Source organism: Protopterus annectens, chromosome 6.part0, assembly GCF_019279795.1.
Source record: "Protopterus annectens isolate FY-2018-M chromosome 6.part0, PAN1.0, whole genome shotgun sequence".
NCBI classification, from domain to species: Eukaryota; Metazoa; Chordata; order Ceratodontiformes; family Protopteridae; genus Protopterus; species Protopterus annectens.
This window is the reverse complement of record NC_056737.1, coordinates 1,571,103,284-1,571,129,906: the sequence shown is the minus strand read 5'-3', so window position 1 is coordinate 1,571,129,906 and position 26,623 is coordinate 1,571,103,284. Positions and strand designations below refer to the sequence as shown.

At 41.3% G+C, this 26,623-nt stretch overlaps 1 protein-coding gene across 1 annotated transcript in view; it reads right to left on the bottom strand.

The window, feature by feature from the left end:
* The window catches only part of LOC122804856 (TGF-beta receptor type-2-like), a 1,261,414-nt gene that overhangs the window by 453,076 nt on the left and 781,715 nt on the right, over positions 1-26,623 (bottom strand). The window lies entirely within an intron of this gene.

The following is a 26,623-nucleotide window of genomic DNA, read 5'->3' as shown; positions in this document are numbered from 1 at the left end:
TCTTTCCTATGTAAAATTTATTACAAACTAAACAACTAGCCAAATATATAACATGAGAAGTATCACACGTTGCACTAACCCTGATATCATAAATATGTCCAGTGTCAGGGTGTTTAAAAAACTTCTCCTTATTAATATATTTACAAAATGTGCAACTACCACAAGGTTCAGTACCTACAGCTTGATTCAAATAAATTTCATCTCTAGGTGTACATAATCTTCTCTTCAAATTCTTTTTATTCTTAAATGTAAATTGAGGTATATTCCCTACTATCTTATTAATTTGATTGTCTGTAACTAATATGTTCCAGTGTTTATTAATTATGTCTGTGTACTTATTAACATCTCTAGAATAAGTAACACAAACTTTTAAATTAGCGTCATGTTTACATTTGTTCTTTGACATTCTCTCTGAAAAATAGGGTTTAGCTTTAGTTTTTCTAAGTCTTTCAACAGCTGTAGCACTATCATGGATCAGCTCACGGTTATACCCTCTTGCTGTTAATTCACATCCAACTACATCCATTTGTTTCTTAAACTCATCTTCTCTATCACATAATCTCGAAACCCTATAAAATTGATTTTGAACTACATTTTTGAATATGTACCTAGGATGTATGCTATCTCTACTTAAAAGTTTATTTGCATGACATTTCTTCCTATATAACCTTGTGGACAATATATTTTTATCATCTTTTTCTAAACAAACATCTAAAAAATTAATCTCTTTATCAGAGAAATTCAATGTGAACTTTAAAAATTGTGAAGATTCATTAAGATAAACAATAAAATCCAACATTTCAATACTATTACCCTTCCATAAAAGGAAAAGGTCGTCCACAAATCTTCTATAAAACATAATCAAATGTTTAAAAGGACCTCCTATAAGGTGTCGTGACTCCCATACAGACATAACAGCGTTTGCATAGCTATTAGAACATGCACTACCCATCGCTACCCCATTTCTTTGCCAATAAATACGATTTCTAAAAAGAAAAATATTGTTTTCTAGTACAATACTCATTAAACACTGTAATAAATAGATTGTCTGAATTAAATACATTTTTCATTTGCATAAATGTTCTTAAATCTTGTATACCCAATCCATTGGGAATAACAGTGAACAGGGAGACTACATCTAATGTAACAAACATGAAATTATTATCTATTACATTTTTATTTATATATACATATAAATCACTTAAAAATGTTCAGTATCCCTTAATATATACTCAGACGTATCTATCAATGGTCTCAGATTCTTCTCTAGAAATATTGAAATGGGCTCTGTACTCTGCACATTTTGTAAATATATTAATAAGGAGAAGTTTTTTAAACACCCTGACACTGGACATATTTATGATATCGGGGTTAGTGCAACGTGTGATACTTCTCATGTTATATATTTGGCTAGTTGTTTAGTTTGTAATAAATTTTACATAGGAAAGACAGATCGTACATTGAAAGAAAGAATTAGAGAACATATATACCATATTAGGAAAGGTACACATGTAAATGCACTGGCGAAGCATGTTTTAAATGTGGGAGAGAGCCATAGTTTTCAATTTTTAGTAGTTAGTAGAACATATGATAGTTTAAGGGGTGGAGACATTAGAGCCAGGACGGAATAAATAGAAGCAAAATGGATTGTAATGCTTAGGGCTAATTATGGCCATGGTCTCAATGATACTGTCCCCATGAAGCCTATTCTTAGAAAAAGGTCTTTACGTAGATAATATATGAATATTGTGTGTCTATTTATTGTATTTATTATATATTTATATGTATTTTATGCAATCTGTGTTATTTGCTTGCATATATATTTATGTAATATATATTTTTATGTATGTATATTAATATGTTTTAGGTATTTTTCAGTTATTAAAGGGTATGCTCTTTTAAATTTTAGTCACTGCAAGTCATGTGATCTAATTAAATTGTTATTTAAAGTGTTTTTTATGTAATCTTTTATACACCCGATGAAGCTTTATGTGAAAGCACTTGTGTGAGATTAAAATCAGTACTGCATACATATTGAATATTACTGTGTTTATTTTTTAAAAGAATTTGGAGACTCTGGAGCCATTCCTCAGCAGCTTTTTCTTCGTTCTGCATTTTTGTGTTTTATCTGCAGAGGTATTTGGTGTTTTCTGGGCTTGTTTTTACTGTATTGGACTTTTCTGCATTTTGCCTAGAAACATCTTAAGTATGGCTAATGAGATTGAACAACTAGAATTGGACTATGTACCAGTAACAGCGAATAAAGAACAGTCCAAAATGGACTTAGTTTCTTTTATTTCGAAAGTCAATTACTCTGTGAACCCTTTGATGATGAGAGATCTCATTGTGGAAAATGAAGAAGATATAGAAGTGGACTTTCTTGCTTTGAGATCTGACTTGTTATCTTTAGAGAAAGAAATGTGTAAATTCAAACGAATACAGTTTGAGAAATTTCATTTGGAGGTGTGTTTGATGGAGAAAATAATACCCCGTGGCCTAAGGGTATTAAAAATGCCGTCTCAATTGGACTCAGATTCTATCTTACTCACTGAATGGCAACAGTTGTATATAGCTACGAGTTTTGGCTACCTGAAGTTGCTAGTTCAGGCAGCAGCTAGACGAGAATAAGCTGCAATGGAAATTATAAAAAGCAAGTATCAAGAACTTTGTAATAAGTATGATTGTACTGTTTTATCTCCACTATTGACTGATACTATTGACAATGTAGCTGCTTATAAAAGGAAACTATTACAAATCAAATTGAAAAAGATACAGAGAGATCAAAATGATTTTGTATTGGGTAACATCTTCACTTGGCCACGTGAGACTGCTACCAACGAATCTGGGCGCCGCACAACTGTTGCAGCTCAACCGAGCACTACAGTTAATCTTGATATTGCTCCCCATGCGGGACAACATAATTCAAATGAAGTGAGAAAACATTTAGTAGAGGAGCAAACAGATGATGTTGCTGAAGTAGCCGCACCTAAATCCAACTCTAATACAGACATGGGGGCCAAGAGAAAGGTTATCATGACCACGGCAGTTGTACACAGGGCAGAAGATAGCGATACACCGATTAAGTCCCATGCAGTTAGTATAGGAAATAGGAATGAATTTTTCAAAGACATTCCCAGTATGGGTTTGAATTTTCCATTACCACTGAGAGACAATTCTCTAACTCAGAATGGCACCAAACGACAAGCCAGTATGAACAGAGGCAGGAGTGTCACCAGATACAAGCGCAAGCTCGACGAGGATACGACCAACACATATATGATAAAGAAAGCATTTCAGCAAGTAAGACGTTAGTTAAAAATGTATCTACACATGTAATTTCTGATTTTCAACTGAAAGTACTTGAAAAGGGTTTGTCTTTTATACCCACTTCTGATATGGATATTGCTGATATTGTGTATGATTTAAAAATGTTTACTAGAAATTTATCTTTGAAGTATATGTTCCAGCAAACACAGGTCAATAATGATTTTTCTTTTAGGAAACCAAGCGTTTTTGTACCCAAACAAACTGCTTTGATTAATGCTTTTGAGAAGCTGTGTTTATCAGAGATTTATAAGACATATGATGAGCAGAGATTTAACGTTAATAGGAAGAAATGGTACAATTTAGATAGAAATGAGTTTATAGCCTTGAAGCAGTTAGAAAGAGATTCTAGTCTGGTCATTAGGCCAGCAGATAAGGGTGGACAAGTAGTTTTGTTAGACAGAACTACATACGATGATTTAATGTATGAAATGTTAAATGATGTTAAGTTTTATCAAGCTATTACACAAGCGCAAGTTATTGTAATGATTCAATCTATAACTAAGAGAATAAGAACCATGGCAGAGTCCCACATTATAACAGATGAATTACTCAAGTATTTTTTAGTCAGTAACCCCATCATTCCCATCATACAAGGTTTACCTAAGCTACATAAAGACTCCAGTAGGCCGCCGATGAGACCGATAGTTTCTGGGAATGGCTGGAGTACAGAGCCCATTTCAATATTTCTAGAGAAGAATCTGAGAACATTGATAGATAAGTCTGAGTATATATTAAGGGATACTGAACATTTTTAAGTGATTTATATGTATATATAAATAAAAATGTAATAGATAATAATTTCATGTTTGTTACATTAGATGTAGTCTCCCTGTTCACTGTTATTCCCAATGGATTGGGTATACAAGATTTAAGAACATTTATGCAAATGAAAAATTTATTTAATTCAGACAAAATTTATTTATTACAGTATTTAATGAGTATTGTACTAGAAAACAATATTTTTCTTTTTAGAAATCGTATTTATTGGCAAAGAAATGGGGTAGCGATGGGTAGTGCATGTTCGAATAGCTATGCAAACGCTGTTATGTCTGTATGGGAGTCACGACACCTTATAGGAGGTCATTTTAAACATTTGATTATGTTTTATAGAAGATTTGTGGATGACCTTTTCCTTTTATGGAAGGGTAATAGTATTGAACTGTTGGATTTTATTGTTTATCTTAATGAATCTTCACAATTTTTAAAGTTCACATTGAATATCTCTGATAAAGAGATTAATTTTTTAGATGTTTGTTTAGAAAAAGATGATAAAAAATATATTGTCCGCAAGGTTATATAGGAAGAAATGTCATGCAAATAAACTTTTAAGTAGAGATAGCATGCATCCTACGTACATATTCAAAAATGTAGTTCAAAATCAATTTTATAGGGTTTCGAGATTATGTGATAGAGAAGATGAGTTTAAGAAACAAATGGATGTAGTTGGATGCGAATTAACAGCAAGAGGGTATAACCGTGAGCTGATCCATGATAGTGCTACAGATGTTGAAAGACTTAGAAAAACTAGAGCTAAACCCTATTTTTCAGAGAGAATGTCAAATAACAAATGTAAACATGACTCTAATTTAAAAGTTTGTGTTACTTATTCTAGAGATGTTAATAAGTACACAGACATAATTAATAAACACTGGAACATATTAGTTACAGACAATCAAATTAATAAGATAGTAGGGAATATACCTCGATTTACATTTAAGAATAAAAAGAATTTGAAGAGAAGATTATGTACGCCTAGAGATTAAATTTATTTGAATCAAGCTGTAGGTACTGAACCTTGTGGTAGTTGCACATTTTGTAAATATATTAATAAGGAGAAGTTTTTTAAACACCCTGACATTGGACATATTTATGATATCAGGGTTAGTGCAACGTGTGATACTTCTCATGTTATATATTTGGCTAGTTGTTTAGTTTGTAATAAATTTTACATAGGAAAGACAGATCGTACATTGAAAGAAAGAATTAGAGAACATATATACCATATTAGGAAAGGTACACATGTAAATGCACTGGCAAAGCATGTTTTAAATGTGGGAGAGAGCCATAGTTTTCAATTTTTAGTAGTTAGTAGAACATATGATAGTTTAAGGGGTGGAGACATTAGAGCCAGGATGGAATAAATAGAAGCAAAATGGATTGTAATGCTTAGGGCTAATTATGGCCATGGTCTCAATGATACTGTCCCCATGAAGCCTATTCTTAGAAAAAGGTCTTTACGTAGATAATATATGAATATTGTGTGTCTATTTATTGTATTTATTATATATTTTATATGTATTTTATGCAATCTGTGTTATTTGCTTGCATATATATTTATGTAATATATATTTTTATGTATGTATATTAATAGGTTTTAGGTATTTTTCAGTTATTAAAGGGTACGTTCTTTAAATTTTTGTCACTGCAAGTCATGTGATCTAATTAAATTGTTATTTAAGGTGTTTTTTATGTAATCTTTTGTACACCTGATGAAGCTTGATGTGAAAGTGCTTGTGTGAGATTAAAATCAGTACTGCATACGTATTGAATATTACTGTGTTTATTTTTTAAAATAATTTGGAGACTCTGGAGCCATACCTCAGCAGCTTTTTCTTCATTCTGAAACACCTAAATGTTATAGGTAACAGTATAAGCAACTATAATGCTACAAGAGTAACCTTTTATTTAGGCAAAACAATGAAGCACTCCCCTTTCTACTGGCTGTGGGTGTGTTGCCCTACAAAGTCTGACATCTCTACATACAGGTCCTATAGGGTTGCCACCTTTCCAAATGGCCAGAGTGGGACATATTCTATAGAAATGTCAGACATTCCAGGATAAAACATACCTACAGCCATGCATAGTACAGGATTACACTTATTTGCACAAATAAAAGCTTAATCTAGTTGCATTTGAATTGCTTATGCTACTTCACATAACATATAGAAGTGTCATATATAAAATAACTGTTTTATGCAATTATTAATGAAATGAAGAATATAATAATGTCCTGTAATCGGGACATGTGCTATGTCTTGATATTTTCGCAGTGTCCCTCGCAAAGTGGGACAGGTGGTAACCCTAAAGTCCCACCTTGGCCAATTGAAAAGGTGGCAAACCTATAATAGGTATGCAGTAGCGTGACTCGTCCGACAGATGTGGCTGCCACAACCCAACTACTTGTCTGTAATGCAGAGTCTCAGTTCCCATGTATCAGCCGGACAGGAGCAGAGTGCATGTGGAACACATAAATATGATTAATTTACTGGACAGGCCGCTGATTCCGTACAGTCGAACGCCATGCCGTCGCCTAATGGGCAGCCATTCCCGATACTGTAGTCATGTAGTCCAATGTGATAGGCATCACAAGGTGGGAGCAGATTGTAAGAGGAACACACAAATATGAATGATTCACTGGACAGGCCGCTGATTCCGTACAGTTGAATGCCATGCCATCACCTAATGGGCAGCCATTCCCGATACTGTAGTCAGGAGTGGCCTTAGGTCAACTGGTGCCCTAGGCAGAGGGCATAACAGCACCCCCCACCACACCACCCAGTGCCCCCATCCTGGTCTACCTACACCAAATAAATACTGGTAAAGTGCCCCCACTAAAGCAGTGCCCAAGGCAGCTGCTTAGTTGGCCTATGCCTAAGTCCGGCTATGACTGTAGTCATGTAGTCCGATGTGATAGGCATCACAAGTTGAGAGCAGATTGTAAGAGGAACACACAAATATGAATGATTCGCCGGACAGGCTGCTGATTCCGTACAGTCAATCGCCATGCCGTCGCCTAATAGGCAGTCATTCCCGATGCTGTATTCATGTATTCCGATGTAATAGGCATCACAAGGTGGGAGCACATTGTATGAGGTACACACAAATATGATTGTGTCACTGGACAGGCCGCTGATTCCGTACAGTTGAACGCGATGCCGTCGCCTAATGGGCAGCCAATCCCGATACTGTAGTCATGTAGTCCGATGTAATAGGCATCACAAGGTAATACTGTGGTCCTTGCTCACACCCAGGTGTGTGAGTGACAGATGCAAGCACCAATGTCAGTGAATTAGCAAGTGCGGGAGCGGGTGTAAGCGTGTTTGGCTACCAGTATGTGAGTATTGCACTGGTTAAGCAATGTAGAGGTTAACCGAGCATAAGAGGCTGTAACCAGAGGTCAGCAGTGTCTAACATCATGCAAACCCAAGCACACCTGCTCCCAACTGCTTTAATGTGCCTTACTCCCTCTGTATGCAATGGGCTTGTTCTGCTCTGCAACCAACTAAACGTCCTTCACAAGGTTCAGAACCAGGACCCTGCACACACAGCTAATGTGTATTACCAATACACCATGGCAGATATACAGACAACGGACAGTACCACAAACATATCATACAGCGCAGTCATTCAACAGTATAGGAATGTATCCCATCATGTAGATGTACATGTGAGTGTTTATGTCCAGCATATAGGTACATACATATATAAAGATGTATCAGGAACATACCATGTGGCAACAAAGCATTACAAATGAATGAAATGGGAAACACCAGCGACGCCTGTATTATGTAGTGGTGTTGCTCTATGTGATCACAAGATTTCCTCAGACAGACATGTGTCAGTCATACACGCAAATAGTTGTACATTGGCCGTATACATCACTCTGCGCATGTAATGTACATTAACACAACAGTACCTGTCCAATCATTATGTGTGAACAGTACTCTTGCAATGTGCTGTGTGCAACATCATCATCATGATAAAGGTAAATGGGGTAACCATAGAGGGACCAGTAGTGTTTTGTGTACAATGGGGTCATCCTCCTCACGTGTAACTGGACCATGTGGGAGTGATGTGCATACCAGGATCGTGCGCCTGAGGGACAGGGGTGAGGATAACAGTAGTATGTTATGAAGCATATTACAAGGGTTTCATGTGTCCAGTGGGCACATGTGTGTAATGGACAGCTATGTATAGGGCAGATGGTGTCCTAGGAGCCGAATGGCCTTATGTGTCCATGGTTGAGGGTCAGATGTTGGGGAAGGAGTGTAGGTATGGCCATGGGGGGTAGGTAGGAGCACAGAAATGACAGCATACAGGGTTGATATATGACACATGGGGGGGGGTACACCCTGGATGGGGATGAGTCTTCGGCATTCAAAAGCCCATGGGAACAATGGGACGGAGGTCCCCAGCCATAGGCAACTGCCACTGCACCTACACAGCTGCAAAGGAGGCAGTGCTGGGGGCTGTCCAGGAGGGGCAGCATCACCCTGTAAATGTGACACTCCGCCGTTGAACTGGCATATCTGGCTTTGTAACCCCTTAGGGAGCCATCAATGCAACACGTCCAGGACCACACGACAGCAGATATGTACCTGTCTGGTACTGCTCCCAAGGGGGACATGCTCCATCCTCAGTGGTGGTACCACCAGAAGGTGGTGCAGAGCCAACAGAGGTTGATGTCTATGGCTGAGCCCCAGATGTGCTAGTGCCCGGTGCCATGGTCAGCTGAAGTGGGACAGGAGGTTCTGCCGGGACCTCCCAACCCATTCAGCCTATGGTGTTGCGTTTTAAACCCACATATGGCTTAGTGATAGACAACAGCATACAGGATTACCTACGACAGTATGCATAGATATCACCAGCAACCCAACACAACAGATGGTATATATTTGCAGAGGGAGCACAACACATGCATATATACCGCATGCCAACTGTACAATGTGTAGTAGACGTGTGACCGCAGCTATGAACAGTTGCCCACCTTTGGCTTGTCACTGGGAATCCCACACAGTGTCAGTCATACCCATGTCTCATGTGACACATGTCCAGTCACGGATGCGATGGCAGTAACACCTTCCTATCATCGTGTACTGTCTGCAATCCTCACACCATGCTTCTGCTGTGCACAGATGTGTGTTCAGTGTGTAACACAGGAAACAAATGGTTGCATACACTGACCAATTCACAGATGGCCCTACAGATGGGGGTCCCTCATGAACAGAGTACTGTCATGTCTGTATTATAACATGCAGAATAGCCATTACCACACACATGTTAAACAGGCAGTAGTCTCAATGCAGCATAGCTACACTTACATGCTGTAGTTATGTGTGGCACATCACCCTCCTGTCATTAGGTTATTTCCCACTGTGGAAAATGATTGAGGTACATCCAGATATCATTTGTGATGCCGTGTCAAAACACCACATCCAGGTACCACTCACAGCAACTGTCATGGCCAGATAATAACATATTTCCCTAGATAGTGTACTGTGTTTATCATGCGGATGGCTATGGGAACACCATCAAAGCTGTACCACATGCAATCAGCTAGAGGAGGACTGCAATAGGTGCAGAGGCCATCACCTGACCATTTCCTTCTCTTACAATACACATGCTGCTGTTGTGCAGGTGTACACCTTCACATCCACCAGAGAGTGTGTGGGCAGGACAGGCAATGTACACCAGGGAAGGGCTTGGAGACTTAACCATAAGCATCATCTGCCACACGCCAAATAGTACAGGGGCAAACCCCTAACTACTCATTACTATTACATGTGCATGATGTTACTACATGTGCCACAAAGGCAACATGTTGCTGTGCTGTAAGAACATGTGAGTAGGTGAGTGTGTGCCATCTGCAACAGATATAGTAAACGTACATTAGGTGTGGAACACATATTAGTCCACGTGAATGGATGCCATTGTCACCACAACCACACTCTAATGGACATGCATTGACACCTTTGCCAGTGCCAGAAATACATAATATAGCTACTTAGTTTGCCACACAGCAGTAATGCACAGGACCACATGCACCACAGGGGATATCTGGAGATTCTATGGGCTAGGGCATGTGAAAGTGCTTGACAACTATTGGTATGCCAACAAGGTTTATACTGGGAGTGACTGTGGTTGGGAGCATCACAACCCACATGCAGACACAGGGTACCAGTACTGGCATGCAGGTATGCATTGCTCCATGGGTGTGTAGTGTTTGGCTGTGCAAAATGGCTGTACAAGGCTGGGTGAAGGGCAATCCTTGCCATTGCATCACCAGACAATGGTGTGCAGTGCAGGGGTGTAGTGTCTGCAATGTCCCACACAGATGGGTACTGCATTATCTGGCCTGACATCCTGGTTACCAGTGTGTAGGGCCATAGCTTTGCAATGCATGCCATGTCTGTGTTTGCTAGTCCTTCACATGGACATTGCCTTGGATGTGCATGTCCCACAATACTGTACAGTGATATGTACAGGTGTACCTGGTTTGGCAGACACATGTAGTATACACAGCATGTAATATCCCGATATGCCAATACTGGCCTGGTGTGGCGAAACCTGCTTATAGTGAGCAGGTCGGCCCTGCACCTGCATGGATAGTATGATACAGGTATTCCGTGGTGTCAGTGGCATGGGTCCATACAGGGTACATGTGTACAGCATTGTCTGGCCTTAGTGGATCACATTTGATGGCACCACATATGTTGCAGGCATTCAGTGTGGAACATAGTGAAGGCACAATGTCCACATATATGTGCCTATTGTACCTCTGTACATGGTGCCATGTCCTCTGCAGGCCACTGCAGTCACACCATGCCTACTATCTGTCCTCAATGTGTATGTTACTATCAGCATAGTGGGATATCCTAGGCAAGGTTGTATGTGCATGGCACATGGGTGCGGGACATATACCGGGTACTAGTAGGGCTGCATACTTAGTTCACCAGGCCTTTTTTCAGATGTATGGGTATGGCTTGCCAACACAGTGCCGTGGCTGACTGACAGCTGTACTCCTCGTGAGGTGGCCAATGTGTCATAAGACGGATACTATATAGGAAAACTACAAAATCCACTCCCAAACATGTCCAATGGTAAGACAATCACGGCCACCTCTACACAGGCTCTGACAGATAAACACACACTTGCCATGTCCTATATACAAACCCCTACTGTATCACACTGCAGCAACATGCATTTAGGGCAGGCGCTACTGTGAATACTACAAAGCACTGTACTTGTCTCACGCAGGCAGACACACACACACACACACACACACACACACACACACACACACACACACACACACACACACACACACACACACACACACACACTTGGCATGTCTGGGATTAGAACACTGACCTAACTACTTTACTATACTACATCATTAAGCAGTTACAGAACGTGCTACCAAGATTACTGGGACACAGCACTCCCAGAGGTGTATTTCTAGATTGGTGACATCATCGGCCTTGCTACCGGTGGGTATAAGAAATGTATGGAGTGTGAGCAGTATAAAAGCATTACTCAGTCCTCAGGCAAATGGGGACACACACACACACGGCAAGTGTGGGACTAGAACACCGACCTAACTACTTTATTACACTACAGCATTATGCAGTTACAGAACGCGCTACCGAGATTACTGGGACACAGCACTCCCAGAGGTGTATTTGTAGATGGGTGACATCACTGGCCTTTCTAACGGTGGGTATAAGAAATGTATGGAGTGTGGGCAGTCTAAAAGCAATTTACAGTCCACTGGCAAATGGGGACAGACATACACACAGACACACACACACACACACACACACACACACACACACACACACACACACACACACACACACACACACACCAATGGCGGGAACGGAACACCTGCCTATTTACAGATTACTATTACATACTTACGAATCACACCAAACAGACTACACATGTCAAGGCTGTCATTATGACCTTCTGGAAATGCGGACATCAACAGGGATCCTGGCAGTTAAGATGCACATACCTGTGAACCTGTGTGTTTAAAGTAGGAATCCATCCTGACCTGGAGTATGCCCATCTGTGGAATGGCCGACTACTACCACTATACAGGGTTACAATGGCCATGCCTATACACAGAGGCACATAACTAACACAAGGTGTCACTGAACATGCTTACACACTTAGTAGCACAGGGCTGTTCGGAATGCACTATGTGTCCATCTACACAAGGATATATTGGGCATGCTCATACACTTAGTAGCACTATGTGTCCATCTACACAAGGATATACTGGGCATGCTCATACACTTAGTAGCACAGGGGGCATGCTCACACACTTAGTAGCACAGGGCTGTTTGGAATGCACTACTATGTGTCCATCTACACAAGGATATACTGGGCATTCTCATACTCCTAGTAACACAGGGCTGACTGGGATGCACTCTGATGCTAAACACGGAAGGCCACATTGGCCATGCTATTACAGGTAGATGTAAAGAACACATTGTAATGGGCTCTGGTGTTAGTAGCTGTCATTGATAGCAGGAATGCTGCTCTACATATATTTGACACCTGTCTTTTACACAACATCTACTGTTATTCTGGGATGACATGGCTGACAGTAGGCAGGCCTTTGTCACATATCACATGCATCCATGATTCAAGGGAGTGGGGATATTACCCAAGTTGCATCCACCCACACAGTGCCATTCCAAGGCAAATGTCCTAAACACAGGTTAACTCCCATACACCTACAGGACAACTGCAATGTTTTCTTATGCTAACCAATGCTAGATGTGTAGCATCCATATTCACAACTGGTCACTGTAGATCCAGCACTGGGGAGTACTGACATCTGTGCAGTGAGGAACACCTGGCTGATGGGCTGATGACTCTGTAGTGCACAATAGCACTACCACCATATACCTCAGAACCTAGCACTACCACCATATACCTCAGAACCAGACATGTGGGCCATAACACAGGTACAGACCGCTCCAGGTGGTATACCCACATACATAAAGGCCACTCACATGTGCTGACTGGCCCACGAAAGGCATCACAGATGAGTCATGTGCAGGACACGGTGTCACATGCTGCATTCTAGGATGTAAACGTCAGACACCACCATGCCCTTGGACCACCAACACGCATCCATATATGTTGTATGACATAGAAGAGTACACCACCAACTGACCCTCACCTGTGTACTGTACTAAGCTCTACATCAACTGTAGAGAGTACACATGTACTGACACAGTTGCATCATGTGTTATGCAATGCAATGATACCACTGTCTGTGACCAGGTCAGCTGTACACATACCAGGGGCCCTCGATACTTTCCACCATTAGCAGATGACTGTTGTTGTACACCAGTACACACCCTCATGTATGGATATCACATACATGTACCTGCCCTGGGTATGTACATGCCACACACACACACACACACACACACACACACACACACACACACACACACACACACACACACACACACACACACACACACACACACACACACACACCTGTAAATAGCATAGCTGTTGTTGTCCTTTGTGCAAACAGGTGGCTGTAGCCATTACACACATGCACATGGAATGTAAGTCCATGGCTGCTGAATGCTAACAGTACATGAAGTGTGATATCAGTGTTGACAGAGGTAATATCCCCTCTGTACTAGTCACCCATCATATCATACAACAGTCCATGTGTCATATATGTCATTACACATATCCACCAATTGCAATGCCTACAAACATGCTCAAATGTCAAGATTGTAGGACCTACACACATGTACACGTAGTGTTGTGCATTCAGATAGCATGCGTGTATAGTTGCTGATGTATGCAGGTGACGTGTATCCTAGTACATCATGCAGTTGCAATGCAGCCTCAACACTGCCAACTGTATATGGTGATATGCTGAATGTACATAAAGATGTACCTCAGGTATGGACAGATGTGTGGAAATAACTAAGTGGTGGGGCATCTTTGCAGATGGATGTTTGCTGTGGACAGCTCACAGGTGTGTCACAAGCGGCCCTACCATACCTCTCAACCTGGAAACATCAAAAATCTGGACAAGGCCCATGAAAAATAGGTACAAATCTGTATGCTGTTTAATATAAAATTTGCATACATAATTATGTAACCCCGCCCACTCCGATGGAATTGTGGGATACCAACTTTCAAATGCAAACTGAAGAACAAACAATCAAATATGGCACCAGAGTCCCCCTGCAGCCATTCCAGTGTCCCATTACCTGGCTATTTCACCCCATTTACCATAAACACCAATGTGTGCATACTGCTTTACTTCTACAATGATTTGGATTTAATTTTTACATAGCACAATGCACAAACACCAATAGACATCTGTTAAAGCAATACAGTCTCACAATGAAAATAGAATTGGCATTAAAACTTCTCTGCCCTTGAAACTCACATTCATTAAAATAGCATTGAAACCTACACCACATCCAAAGGCAATGCATCTGGTCAGTGGTGGATAAAGATTACCTTTGGGCTGTTTTCAAATTATTGGCCACTTGCACACAAAGCAAGAAATATACATGTGTTCTTTGAAACACCTTACTGACTTTAGTAAATTATATTCCTTGTATAATAGCACATTTTAAATGTATTGTTTGAACATGTTTTCAGTAGGCAATGAAACCTATGCATGAACCAGTAATGACAAAACTGCCCAATTCAGAACATTTCCATCATAAAAGTCTACTTCCACACACACACACACACACACACACACACACACACACACACACACACACACACACACACACAATATACATATAAAAATAGAATGACGGTAGTGTAAGGCATAGGCATCTTGCACAGCTTCTTACACTTATTTTCATTTTAAGTTTTGTTTTGGGGGGGGGGGGCCAAAAACCAGCGACACATTTTAAACGTTGCTTGTATAATTTTGGAAAGGTGCTAGAATAAAATATGTTACCACCATGCATTTCACTGCCAAGTCTTGAACACAGGACTCTGTGCACTACAGTCAGAGCAACATACCACTATGCCAAATCAGCAGCTTGTTTCCCCAAAAGATAGGAAGACTGAAACTTAAATGGCTATATCATTTAATTAATTCAGTTCTCGCTTCTCACCATAGTTCTCAATCTCTTAGCACAAATAGCACAAAAAACCTGGACAAAGCCAATAATGGGGGAATACAGAATTCAGTTCTCACTTATCATCGTAGCTCTCAACCCTTAGCACAAAAAACCTGGCCAAAGCCAATAATGGAGGAATACAGAATTCAGTTCTCATTTCTCACCACATGCTAACCTATATCTCTCAAAAAACCTGGACAAAGCCAACAATGAGGAAATACAGCCCCAAAATAGGTACAAATTTCAAATACTGATCTTATAAACTTAGACAATTGCTAGAATAAAAGGTTTTTGTTACCATTTATTTTCTGAAGAATATGAAGTCAGAAATTCAAATGCCTGTCAATAAATTCATATCAAATTTCATATCATGTTTTTATTTAACCAGGTAAGTTAACTGATTTGATTTTATTCAGCCTAGACCAAAGTATATGGATAAACCGCAAAAAAAAAAAAAAAATGCACTGAGACACATCACACACACACACACACACACACACACACACACACACACACACACACACACACACACACACACACACACACGTAATGAGTGTTTCACTGTATTTAAGGAAGTGCAGCAGTACCTAACTATACAATTAATGGAGACAGTTCAGGTCAGGACAATGTTCACTGGATTAATGAACAAAGCAAACTGAATTATCACAATTAATACATTTAATGATACTATGAATATGCTGACAACCTCAATACTAGTAAAGACACTAGTCTATAATTACTGCTGCAGCCTCAATGCAAAAAGTGTCAAGCTGTTCAGTATGCAACTTATTATGAGACCAATTCAGATTTAAGATACCAGTGATAACAGGTAATATCCGGCTGATGCAATGCATTGGCCCAACCACATCACGAATACAGATTATTCACACTCCTTTAAGTTCTTTGTGTTACAGCGCATACATAAAAACATTAGAGGAGGAGATATAGAAAATTTTACTGAAAGTTGTGAACAGAGATGGATCATAAAATTGAATGCAGATAAATATCCAGGCCTTAATGGCTCTACTTCCTTGGTTCCTTTTTTGAAAGCAAGACGCCTTAAACATGCTTAACTTTGGCCATTTTAGATACTCATAAATATTTTAACTCATTTTAATTCATGTTTTAATTTATATATTTTTTACATTTAAATCTATGCATTTACATATATACACCATTTTTTAGATACATATACATTTTTTATTAGACTAGATTTCTAGTTTTTTTTATATATTATATAGTTTTATGTTTTTCATGGATGCAGTATTTTATGGAGGCAGTCTATTTAATTTATATGTATAACAATTTAAATATGTCTTATATGCAGTTTTTCATGTTCATGTTTTTTCTATATTTGTATAGCTTTAATGTTTTAATTGACTTATGACATCACTGATTGAGTCAATGGTTTCATCTGTATATAAGTAATGGAGTGATTTATTTTTTTGTCTGATGAAGCAACTAGTATTGCGAAAGCGCTTACCACATTTTTATATTTTTTTGTGTTATTAAAGACGCTATTGTGTGGTACCCCGGTGTATTTTTGGTCTTTCTATTTCTAGTTTTGTGCACCTGGGTTTTACCTAAAAGCCGTTTTCTTTTTATACATTCTTTTTATACAATATCCGGCTGAGTATCCTGTGCCCATCATATCACACAAAGAACTTCAATAATACAAAAAATAATCAAACTGAATTGGAGCAATTTAAGATTTCAAAATAAGGTAACTTCCAATTCCTACACATGGAGAGGACTAGGCAGTTTAACATGTGACAAATATGAGATGACTTCATATTTAAAGTTACAGTCATATTTATTTACTTTTTGTTGACTCAAGATTCTATTTATAATAAATGATTACATTATAGCACATTTTGATACGCACAATAAAGCTCTATTTAAGTACAGAACCATTCATAAATGAAACAGTTTGCAATATCCCTCATTTGTAATGACTTACCTAAAGCCTTATAAAAGTTGTAATGTGTCTGCATATTGGACTTGAATAAAGTGTTCTCCTGAAGCACTTAAATTGTGCCTACATTGAAAGCTGCATAAACACTTTGCTAAGAAATTTGAAAGTTAATCTTTTTTTTTTTTTTTTGGTGGGTCAGGGTCAAACATCTAGCAGTTAGCAGAGAGGATTCAGGCTATGGTGTGTTAATGAGCTGATAACTGTAGTCCAGAGTTAGATTCTCTCAGTTTCAATATTGCCTACTGTGCCACTCAGAGAAAGTCACTTGATTAGACAGTGCTCCCAAGCTGAATGTGAAAAAAGTAACTGACTTAGTGCTCTACTCCAGGAAATGTATGTATCTGTCTACCTATCTATCTATATACAGAGAGAGATAGAGAAGCAACACTGCAGAAAGTGAGGTCTGAAATAAGGAAGTTATTCTTTGAAGAAGCATGTGAAATCTGAGGTGATGTATACTCATTTTCTTTTGACTGAAAAAATTCAGAAAATGGAGGTTATTAACAAGGATAAAAGCAGTGATCTTTGAAGAGAAACTTTTGTACCAACATGGAAAACAGAAATGTAACCATCTGGCTAATGTAGTCCCCAGAGAGCTGCACTGATATTCTCTTCAGTTAGATGGGGAAACACACACACACCCTTAGGCTCCATGACGTTCTGAAGCAGCATTTGCACATATAAAATGAACGTTTATGCACCTTAGGCTCCAGCAGCTTTTGCACATATAAAACAAACATTTACAGACCTTAGGCTCTATGAGTTGATGACTACACATATAAAATGAACATTCTGAAGCAGCAGCATTTGCACATATAAAATGACAGGCTCCACTAAGTTCCAAACGCATTTGAATGAAAAACTAGCTTACACAACTTAAGCTACTGCTCTACATAAAACGACAGGCTCCACGACGAAAGCAGCAGCAGCATAACTTCCTTTCAGCCCAGCCAGCATTTGAACAGAAGCCCGCTTGAATAGTCCAGCTGGAAATGTGAGCAGAGCTCAATTCCAATAGGCTGGTAGCACCGACGGTGCTGACATCATCGCGCACATGATGACATCAGCAAAATAGCACAAAATGTAAAAATAAATTGGAAAAAAAATCGGAAATGAAGGGGTGTCACTCGGGAATCGTGGCACCTCATCATTTGGACCCCAAAACTTGGTAAAAACTGAGTAATTCGGGACAGTTGGGAGGTATGGGTCCTACAATACCCTGTGTAACCGGTAAGCAATGGTTTCGTTAATTGAACGACATAACACACAACTTAGACAGCGGTCAGGGTGACAGTGAAGGTAAATCACTTGACACCTGTTAATAGTTATGATGTCCCTAGTGCATATATCAGCACTGTTGCCACAGGAAGCATCAGTACAGTTTGTAATGCGTGCAATACTGCTGTATGTCTGACATACATAACATGAGCTAGGTAGGTCTGAGATTCACAGTACTAACATGTATGGTTGCGTGTGTTCCCATAAATGTCATGTATTGTGGGGTATACATCTCAATTGTTACTCACTCTCCTGTACACTAGTGTACACATCTGTACAGACTGCAATGTAGAAAGCAGGACATAGGCAGGGGCATGTATCTCACACATGTGAGGTATCTGTATGTGCATGACATAGGTGTATTAATTACTGAATGCTACATTGTGTGTATGTAGGGCTGACTGGACCCTGGGCTGAGGAATGTATGTTACCATACTGAAATGATAAGACCCCTCCACCATCCAGGTGATGCATTCTACTATCCGTGTTGATGTCCCCGATCTTAGGCCATACTGACTACCTGTACATGTGTATTCTGTGTGGTGTAACATGTAGGTGCACAGTATTGTAATGATGATTTGCACATAGGCAGAGGTCCTCACCTCACCAGTAGCAACTGTGTGTGAGTGTGTGTTACTGTGTCAGTGAATCCGTGAGTGTGTGGGTGTGTTACTGTGTCACTGAATACATGTGTGTCAATACCTGAGTGTGTGGGTGGAGTTGTGTGTTGGCATCCTGTCATGAGAACATGTATTACTGGTTCCCAATGAGACATCACACTTCCTACTGGCCTCTGCCCTTGTAATCAGCTAGACTACTCTCTTACCTCACCACTTCATGTAACTGTACCTGTGATGTCACCCTTTATGGATGTCACATCTGTGGCCACAGTAGCTTAATACACAGCTATCATGCTCTTGGATCGGTAGACGTGTTTGTAACGTGAGACATTCTCACTGGTATGTGGCAGCTACACAGTGCATGCTGGTATATTCATACATACCTGTGAGTAGTCCATATTGACATATGGGACATTAACAGCAAACACTGACATCCACCGGTACGTGCAATTAGACCTGAAGGAGGACAGCAGAACATCATGACCAACATGCAGTTACTGTTGTTACACAAGACACATACTGTTAACAGTATTGTACACCTGTACTACATGGTATATCTGCTGCCTGTCAACAGTCAACAATTATAAACTACATTTATCTTCCTAGTCTGTTCACCCCGTGCATCAGACCATATGAGCATGTCCCTGCACTGATGGTGTGGATGTCAGGGATGTGGCAGAGGCAGCATCATATGCACAGGGTGTTAATGTTTGCCAGAGGCCTAGGCTGCCCCATTGGATGACATCCTGTGTGTGGGTTTGGGCCTGTGATCTAATTGGGCATGTGTGGATGTTGTGCATGTGTGTGTTGCGGTGCCCTACATATGTTTCCAGTGTGTGCATGTATGTATGCATGCACACAGTTCTTCCATGTGTCTGGCCTACACAGGGGTATTATTGACAGCTGCAGACTGTACAGGTGAGGTTTTACAGTTTACGGTGTCTGGCCACGGACATGTGATCTGTGCCTGCCAGGGGTTGCATGGGCACTACCAGGCAGAGGTGCAGATTGGGTACTGTCTGATGTCACTTGTCCACTGGAACCGTGTCCCTGCTGGGACCATCCCAGGCTGCTGTGTCGTAGTGTGGACAGCACAGCACCAGATGCACTGCTACTGCTACCGTCACTATGGGAGCGGACATGTGAGGTAGCTTATACATGTAGACCTGACACAGGTGATGTAGCAGGCCTACGTCCACGTGCCTGATGCCTCACTCGTACCAGATGTTCCAACACAGATAGCTCATGCTCGCGGATTGTCATGCCATGGTCAAGGACTCCAACCATGTCACCCAACCGTCTATCCAAAGCTTCAGCAATCTGCTGTTGAGCATTTACCATTGCCTGGATGTTGTTGTTTAAAGAAGGGACAGCAGCCCTCTGTAGCCTCTGATCTTCTCTGCTACACCATTCATCACGTGCCTGTGCCTCCATTACAGCCTGAAACATGTGTCTGGTGACAACTGCTGCTGCGCTCTGTCGTGCAGGAGCATGTTGGCCAGAGTTTTCCAATGAGCAGCATTGACCACATGCCTGTGTGGGGCACCACCAGTCATTTGGCTGACACCATGGTGTGCAGACACACCTTCCATAGCCCTCACACTTTCCTGTTCCAAGCTACCACACACCAACTGTCCTTCCTCTATGACCACTAGTGATGGGGTATGTGCAGGTATAGGATCTGTGTGCGGGAATGAGAGGGATATAGATGGAATGGCAACCAATGGCACAGTTTCAGCCCCTGACAACTCTGCCTGTGACTAAATCATACGTTCATCATCACTGGTTGAGTCTGTGGGGACAATAACATCAGATGTACCGCAGGAGGGCAATGTACCTACATCACCATTGAGGGCAGAAAAGAACTGTACATTACAATCTATACAACAGACACACACACAGACACACATGCATGTGATATGACAGAAGACATGCAACATGCATGTGATACGGCAGACGGCATGCAGCGCAGACAATAATAGTGGTAGTTATTATACATCCCTGGGTTGCACACAACAGCATGCATGTGTCATAGCACATGGCATGCAAATTAAACAATCATAGTAGTAGTTAGCATACATCCCTGTGTTACACCATGTAGACCAGCACAGGTTAACAGTACACCTGCCTGATGTGTGGCATATGACTTTGACAATCACATGTAGTATGACATGTGATCTGCTGACGTGTGCAATGACATGCATACATGTTTAACACAATGGTGTCCTGTCAAGTATACAGTGGGGCAATGGTGTACCAATGCAGTGTTGTCTGTCTGCCTTACAGATATACTGCACATTTAGCTGATGTGCATGGCCATTGCAGGGAATCATGAGGCGTCTCTAGTGCTATACAGTGTGAGTTACAGACAGGGTTCATAGCCATGACTGTGTTCAGATACAATACATATATACTGTGGAATGTGACCCACGTCACTGATGTGTATACACACTAAACCATGATGTGGAAGTTGTAACACAGGTCACTGATGGGTATACGGATGACACCCCTGCACATCTGCAACCATATTGCTGCCGCCTGGCAACTATGGCCAGACATGACGAACACGTCGGTACACCATGTCCCACATGACATCTGTGTACGACACACACACACACACACACACACACACACACACACACACACACACACACGAGGAGCAAGTATGACACTGATGTCCAACACCAGCAAGGGAAATGTACTGTATCTGTGGGCTGATGGGGATACTGTACAGGTGATTGCTGTCATGTCACGACACCCTCAAGATGTTCAACACATCTTATGTGGTGGATTGATGTTATGCCTACACAAGATGTGCATAGGCCTGTAGGATGTCTAGTGTTCCACATCTACAATATGACCATTATACAAAGGCCATAGTTGAACCATGTGTAGCCATTGTATGACAGGGTGTACACACAAGCACAACATGTCTACTGTGTGTATTGCTCTATGTCTCTGGCCATCCTCCATGGCCATGTGTGTACATGTGTTGTCCAAATTATTGTGACAGGCATCTATTTCACATGTCTGTGTTGTTCCATATGACATATATGCTCCACTGACAACAGGGTTATGCAGATAAAGGGTGGTATGTGGGATATGTTTTCAGGTTAGGTAGGCAGTGTTGCAGCCAGGCCACTAGATGTCATGGACATGTCAAGATAGCACATCACATTGTGTGACATTCATAGCAGGGCTATGTTCCACACCAGTGAATCCTGTGTGCTGGCCATACTCCAGCCCACTGTGTAGTACTGTTTGTATTCACCACATGTGTAGATCTAATCTGTAGTATGTCCCTAAAGTGAACAGCACTTCCACCATTGTATGCACAGCTGTCCACACATCTGGCAATGACAGTTTGTGAGGATTCATGTCGGTGAGATGATTCACATAGTTTGCAAGTGTTGCACATGGGTAGTCATTGTGATGCATTGCAGGTCCGACCTGTATATTGTGACAGGACCATACATTATGTGTACATGTTGTAAATGGCCACATGGCAGATAGATTTGTGCATTACGATTCCTGATAAATAATAACACTCTCACCTGCAACGGGCTGCTGTTGCAGCGGAACACCAGAGGTACCTAAATAAGAGTAACACAGCAGTATGAGCATAATCCACCCCTGTATAATGGCTACAGGGTGCAATGTGCATAACAACACATGCACCAGTACATTAGACTATACTATGATGTATGCACATGTGTGCATACACAGAGTTACATACTATAGTATGCGGCATGTGTGTATACATGCCTTGCATATGATGTTACATTACATATTGTACAGTGACACATGAAACTATATGGAATATAGTTGTTATAGGTGCAGTACTGACTTACCAGGCAACTCCAGGCTCAGTGGTTGAGAGACACCCACCTCCACAATATCAGCTAAGGCTTGTGGATGTGGTTCTGCAGGTGTCCCCAGGTTGGCCAGTAGCTCCTCGGTATGTATGAGTGGGGGCTGGGTTGGTGGTCCACCACCTGTTGCACCTTGTTCCCTGGTGATTGCATTTGCACGCTGTTTCACCCATCTAATGAGGTCTGTACAGTGTCTGCACACCTGCTGGTATGTGCGGTTGTGGCCACCATCATTAACCCTCCTGCAAAGTTCCATCCACAGGGCACCCTGCTACTGTGCATCCTGTGGCACATGGCTGAACAGGATATCATGATTGTCGAGTAGGTATGGGATGAGGGCCTCATGCTCCAAGCAGGTAAAAGGGAGTAGCCTTGCACGTGGCATACCTGGAAGACATAATGATGGAGACAGGTCACAGTAACTCACAGAGACATACAGAGCTACAGCTGAACATACATGTGTATCGCATTTATTAAGTTTAAATAGTTGTATTTGCAAACCTACATGACACTGACTTGTTTGTGTCACACACATGTGACACTCAATGTTGAGTGGATATTATCACCATATATGTGTGTGTGTCACCTGATTACATTGCTCATAATCCATGTGGATGATGTCTTGATGTGGGCATGTCTGTTAGCCTGTACTGGTGTTCCTACCTATCAGCACATGGCTGGATGTGTCCACATTATTGCAGTCAACCTTGATGCTGTGTATATGTCACATATAAGGACTTACACTGCCTTAACAGACATGACCTGTGACCCTGCAGACTTGCTCACATAAGGTTTTACATGTATGTGTTCTGCCATATACATCTACACAGCACTGTACAGCAATTCATCATCCTGTCATGTATCACCTGTGTTGCACATGTGATACACATGGGACACTGGCTAGCCAGATGGTATTTGCAGGGATGGATATCAACTATAGCATGTACAGTCAAAGTCAAATAGTGGGCTATATGCCATGGGCCATGTATGAATCTAGGATGAAAGGTTACTGGGCAGTAGCCGACAGGCGGGTCTGTGGAGCCAGGTGGAGCAGTGCCACATTACTGATCCACAGACGTAATGATACATTTACCATGTATTACCATGCGGTCATCACACCATGTCTGAGAGGGGAGCGATATGCAGCTTTGACGGACAGGAATGCATAGTATGGCAGGACTATGTAAAGTGTATGGGACAAGGATCTGTCCAGCATGTGGAAGGTGGATGTCCATGAAGTATGTGTTTGAGATCAGGATGAGTACGTGTAGCATGTCCAACATCACTGGGTTGGACATGGATTTATTCAGGGTATGCATCATGCTACATAGTGGAGATAGGGAATGGGAAGGCTGGTGTAGGTCATCTGCACATGGCCAATACCCCTTAAATGAAATATGTGATCTGATATGGGTCACTTGAGTGTTGTGTATGGCTGGACATTGATCTTTAAATTCATGGATGGCACCCTATCATTATTAGGGTTGCCACATATGACTACCTGACAGGTGTGGTGACGTAGCTATCACAGGAAAGACAAGTGCCCAGCTGCATCCCTTACACACAAGTGTTCATTATGTTGACCGCTGCCTAAGTGGTAGTTCATGGGTACAGGGTTATTAACATAGGGGTGACAATGCAATATTTAGCTGTCAGATTGTGGAAATATGTCACACACACCTCACCCACAAAGCCTCTTCTGTATGTTGTCCACAGCACTCCTGAGTCAGCTATTGCTCCTAGGTCATAGTCATTCACATACTTCAATAGGCAGATGCCTTCTGTTTGTCTGTGAGGTATGGACTACAATCCTGACATACTGTAGCTGCCACTGGTGTGATGAGCATGTATTATTCAGACACCTTCGGTAGTGTTGGTTCTGCCAGCAGTCCTGTTCCAAAACACTCCTGTGACATAGGAATGTACATCTAGTATACCGAGTGTAGGTGGTACACTGTAAGCGTGATGATGTCCTATGACCTGGCAAGGTTATGATATGCAGTGTGACATCAACCATATTGTCATCTACATCTGTACTGCTGACATCAATTAATTGATCAAGGTTCATGGCCTTCCAGACCAGACTCAGCAGGGTAGTAGTGCAGTACTTCCCATTATCAGTGGTGTCTCCCCCTTTGTGGGTTGTGATACCTGTTGGTGTGCACCATTCAGTGTGTACACAACCTGACATGGAGCTATGTTTTACATGATGTGTATGTGGAGAGCATCTTGTTTTGCCATATGTGTATGATACAACCAGTGATGTGGACAGGTCCCATGCAGCCTGAGTGCAGCTTGTACCTGTATAGTTGTGGGTACAGGGGGCCTGTGGTGTACATGGATATATGCTTGTGTACCTGTTGGGGGAGGGGGCCGTGTGTTTATGTTATCCAAGACCCTATCTGGATTGCTTATTCATGCTAAGCACTTGTTCAGGACTTGTAGGCACTATGTAAGCTAATAATTACTATAGCACTCAATCTTCCTCATTACCTAGAGGTAAGGGTGAACAGGTTTTCAGATACTTTTTTCACTTGCTTAGAGTAAATTAGCTCTTGTACTCACTTTCCTCACTTATCTAGTTGAAAGTAGTTCTATATTCAGGCATGTCCAAGAGTCAACTGCTAGTGTACTCACCTGTCTATCTGATGAATCTGGACATCTTGAGGCAATGTACACATTGCCTCATGTACACAGACAAGCCTCTCTGCCTACCACCCAACATTACAACCTGTGAGAGATGCACTCATCTAGCCAAACTGGAGGTAAAGGTCTCTCCAACCAAACCTGACCCTGACTGTCTTGTGGAGAAGGTAAACATTCGCACCACACCACACTCATCATATAGTCTAACTGAATCTACCCCACCATTAACTGGGAAAACTACTCGTGTACCAACGCATTAGCTCAATGCTTTCTGGAATTCATAAACACCAATGCCCTGACTCAACATATCCACACACCCACCAGGGGCAACAATATCCTAGACCAATGCATTACCAACATGAGTGACTGGTGCTCCACATGTGAAGCCAACTCCTTGTTGGTCCGATCAGACCATGAGCTGAACACCGTTGATATCCACATCCTGCCCCCACCCCCATTAAGGGAACCACAGTATAATAAGTCTACAAAGCCAACTACATCCTTCTTAAGACAGACGTGGTGAACGTCATGACACCCATCCAGATGGACAGTACTATTACAACTGCTGAATCCTACACAAATGCACTCTATAAGCACTTACACGAGTGCATGGCTTGTGCTATCCCAAACAGAACCAGGACGCTATACTCCTAATTAAGGAAACCAATCTGGTAGTCCTCTGCCATAAACAAACTGTACTACAGGAGGAAGACACTGTTGCAAATGAGAGTACAATCCCATGCATGGAGGAGCTCCCTGGCCAGCCTCAGTAAGAAGGTGAGATCCCTTATAAGATCCTCCAAAGCTAGCTATGAAAACTAAAACGCCACTAATACCAACAACAACCACAAAGCATTCTATAGCTATGTCATATATCTAGATGTCAACAACTAGATCTGCTCTGAATTACAGCACAAAGGCACAAACATTACAGAAACAACTGATATTGGCAACATCCTGGAAGATAAGTTCAGTGCTACCTTTCCC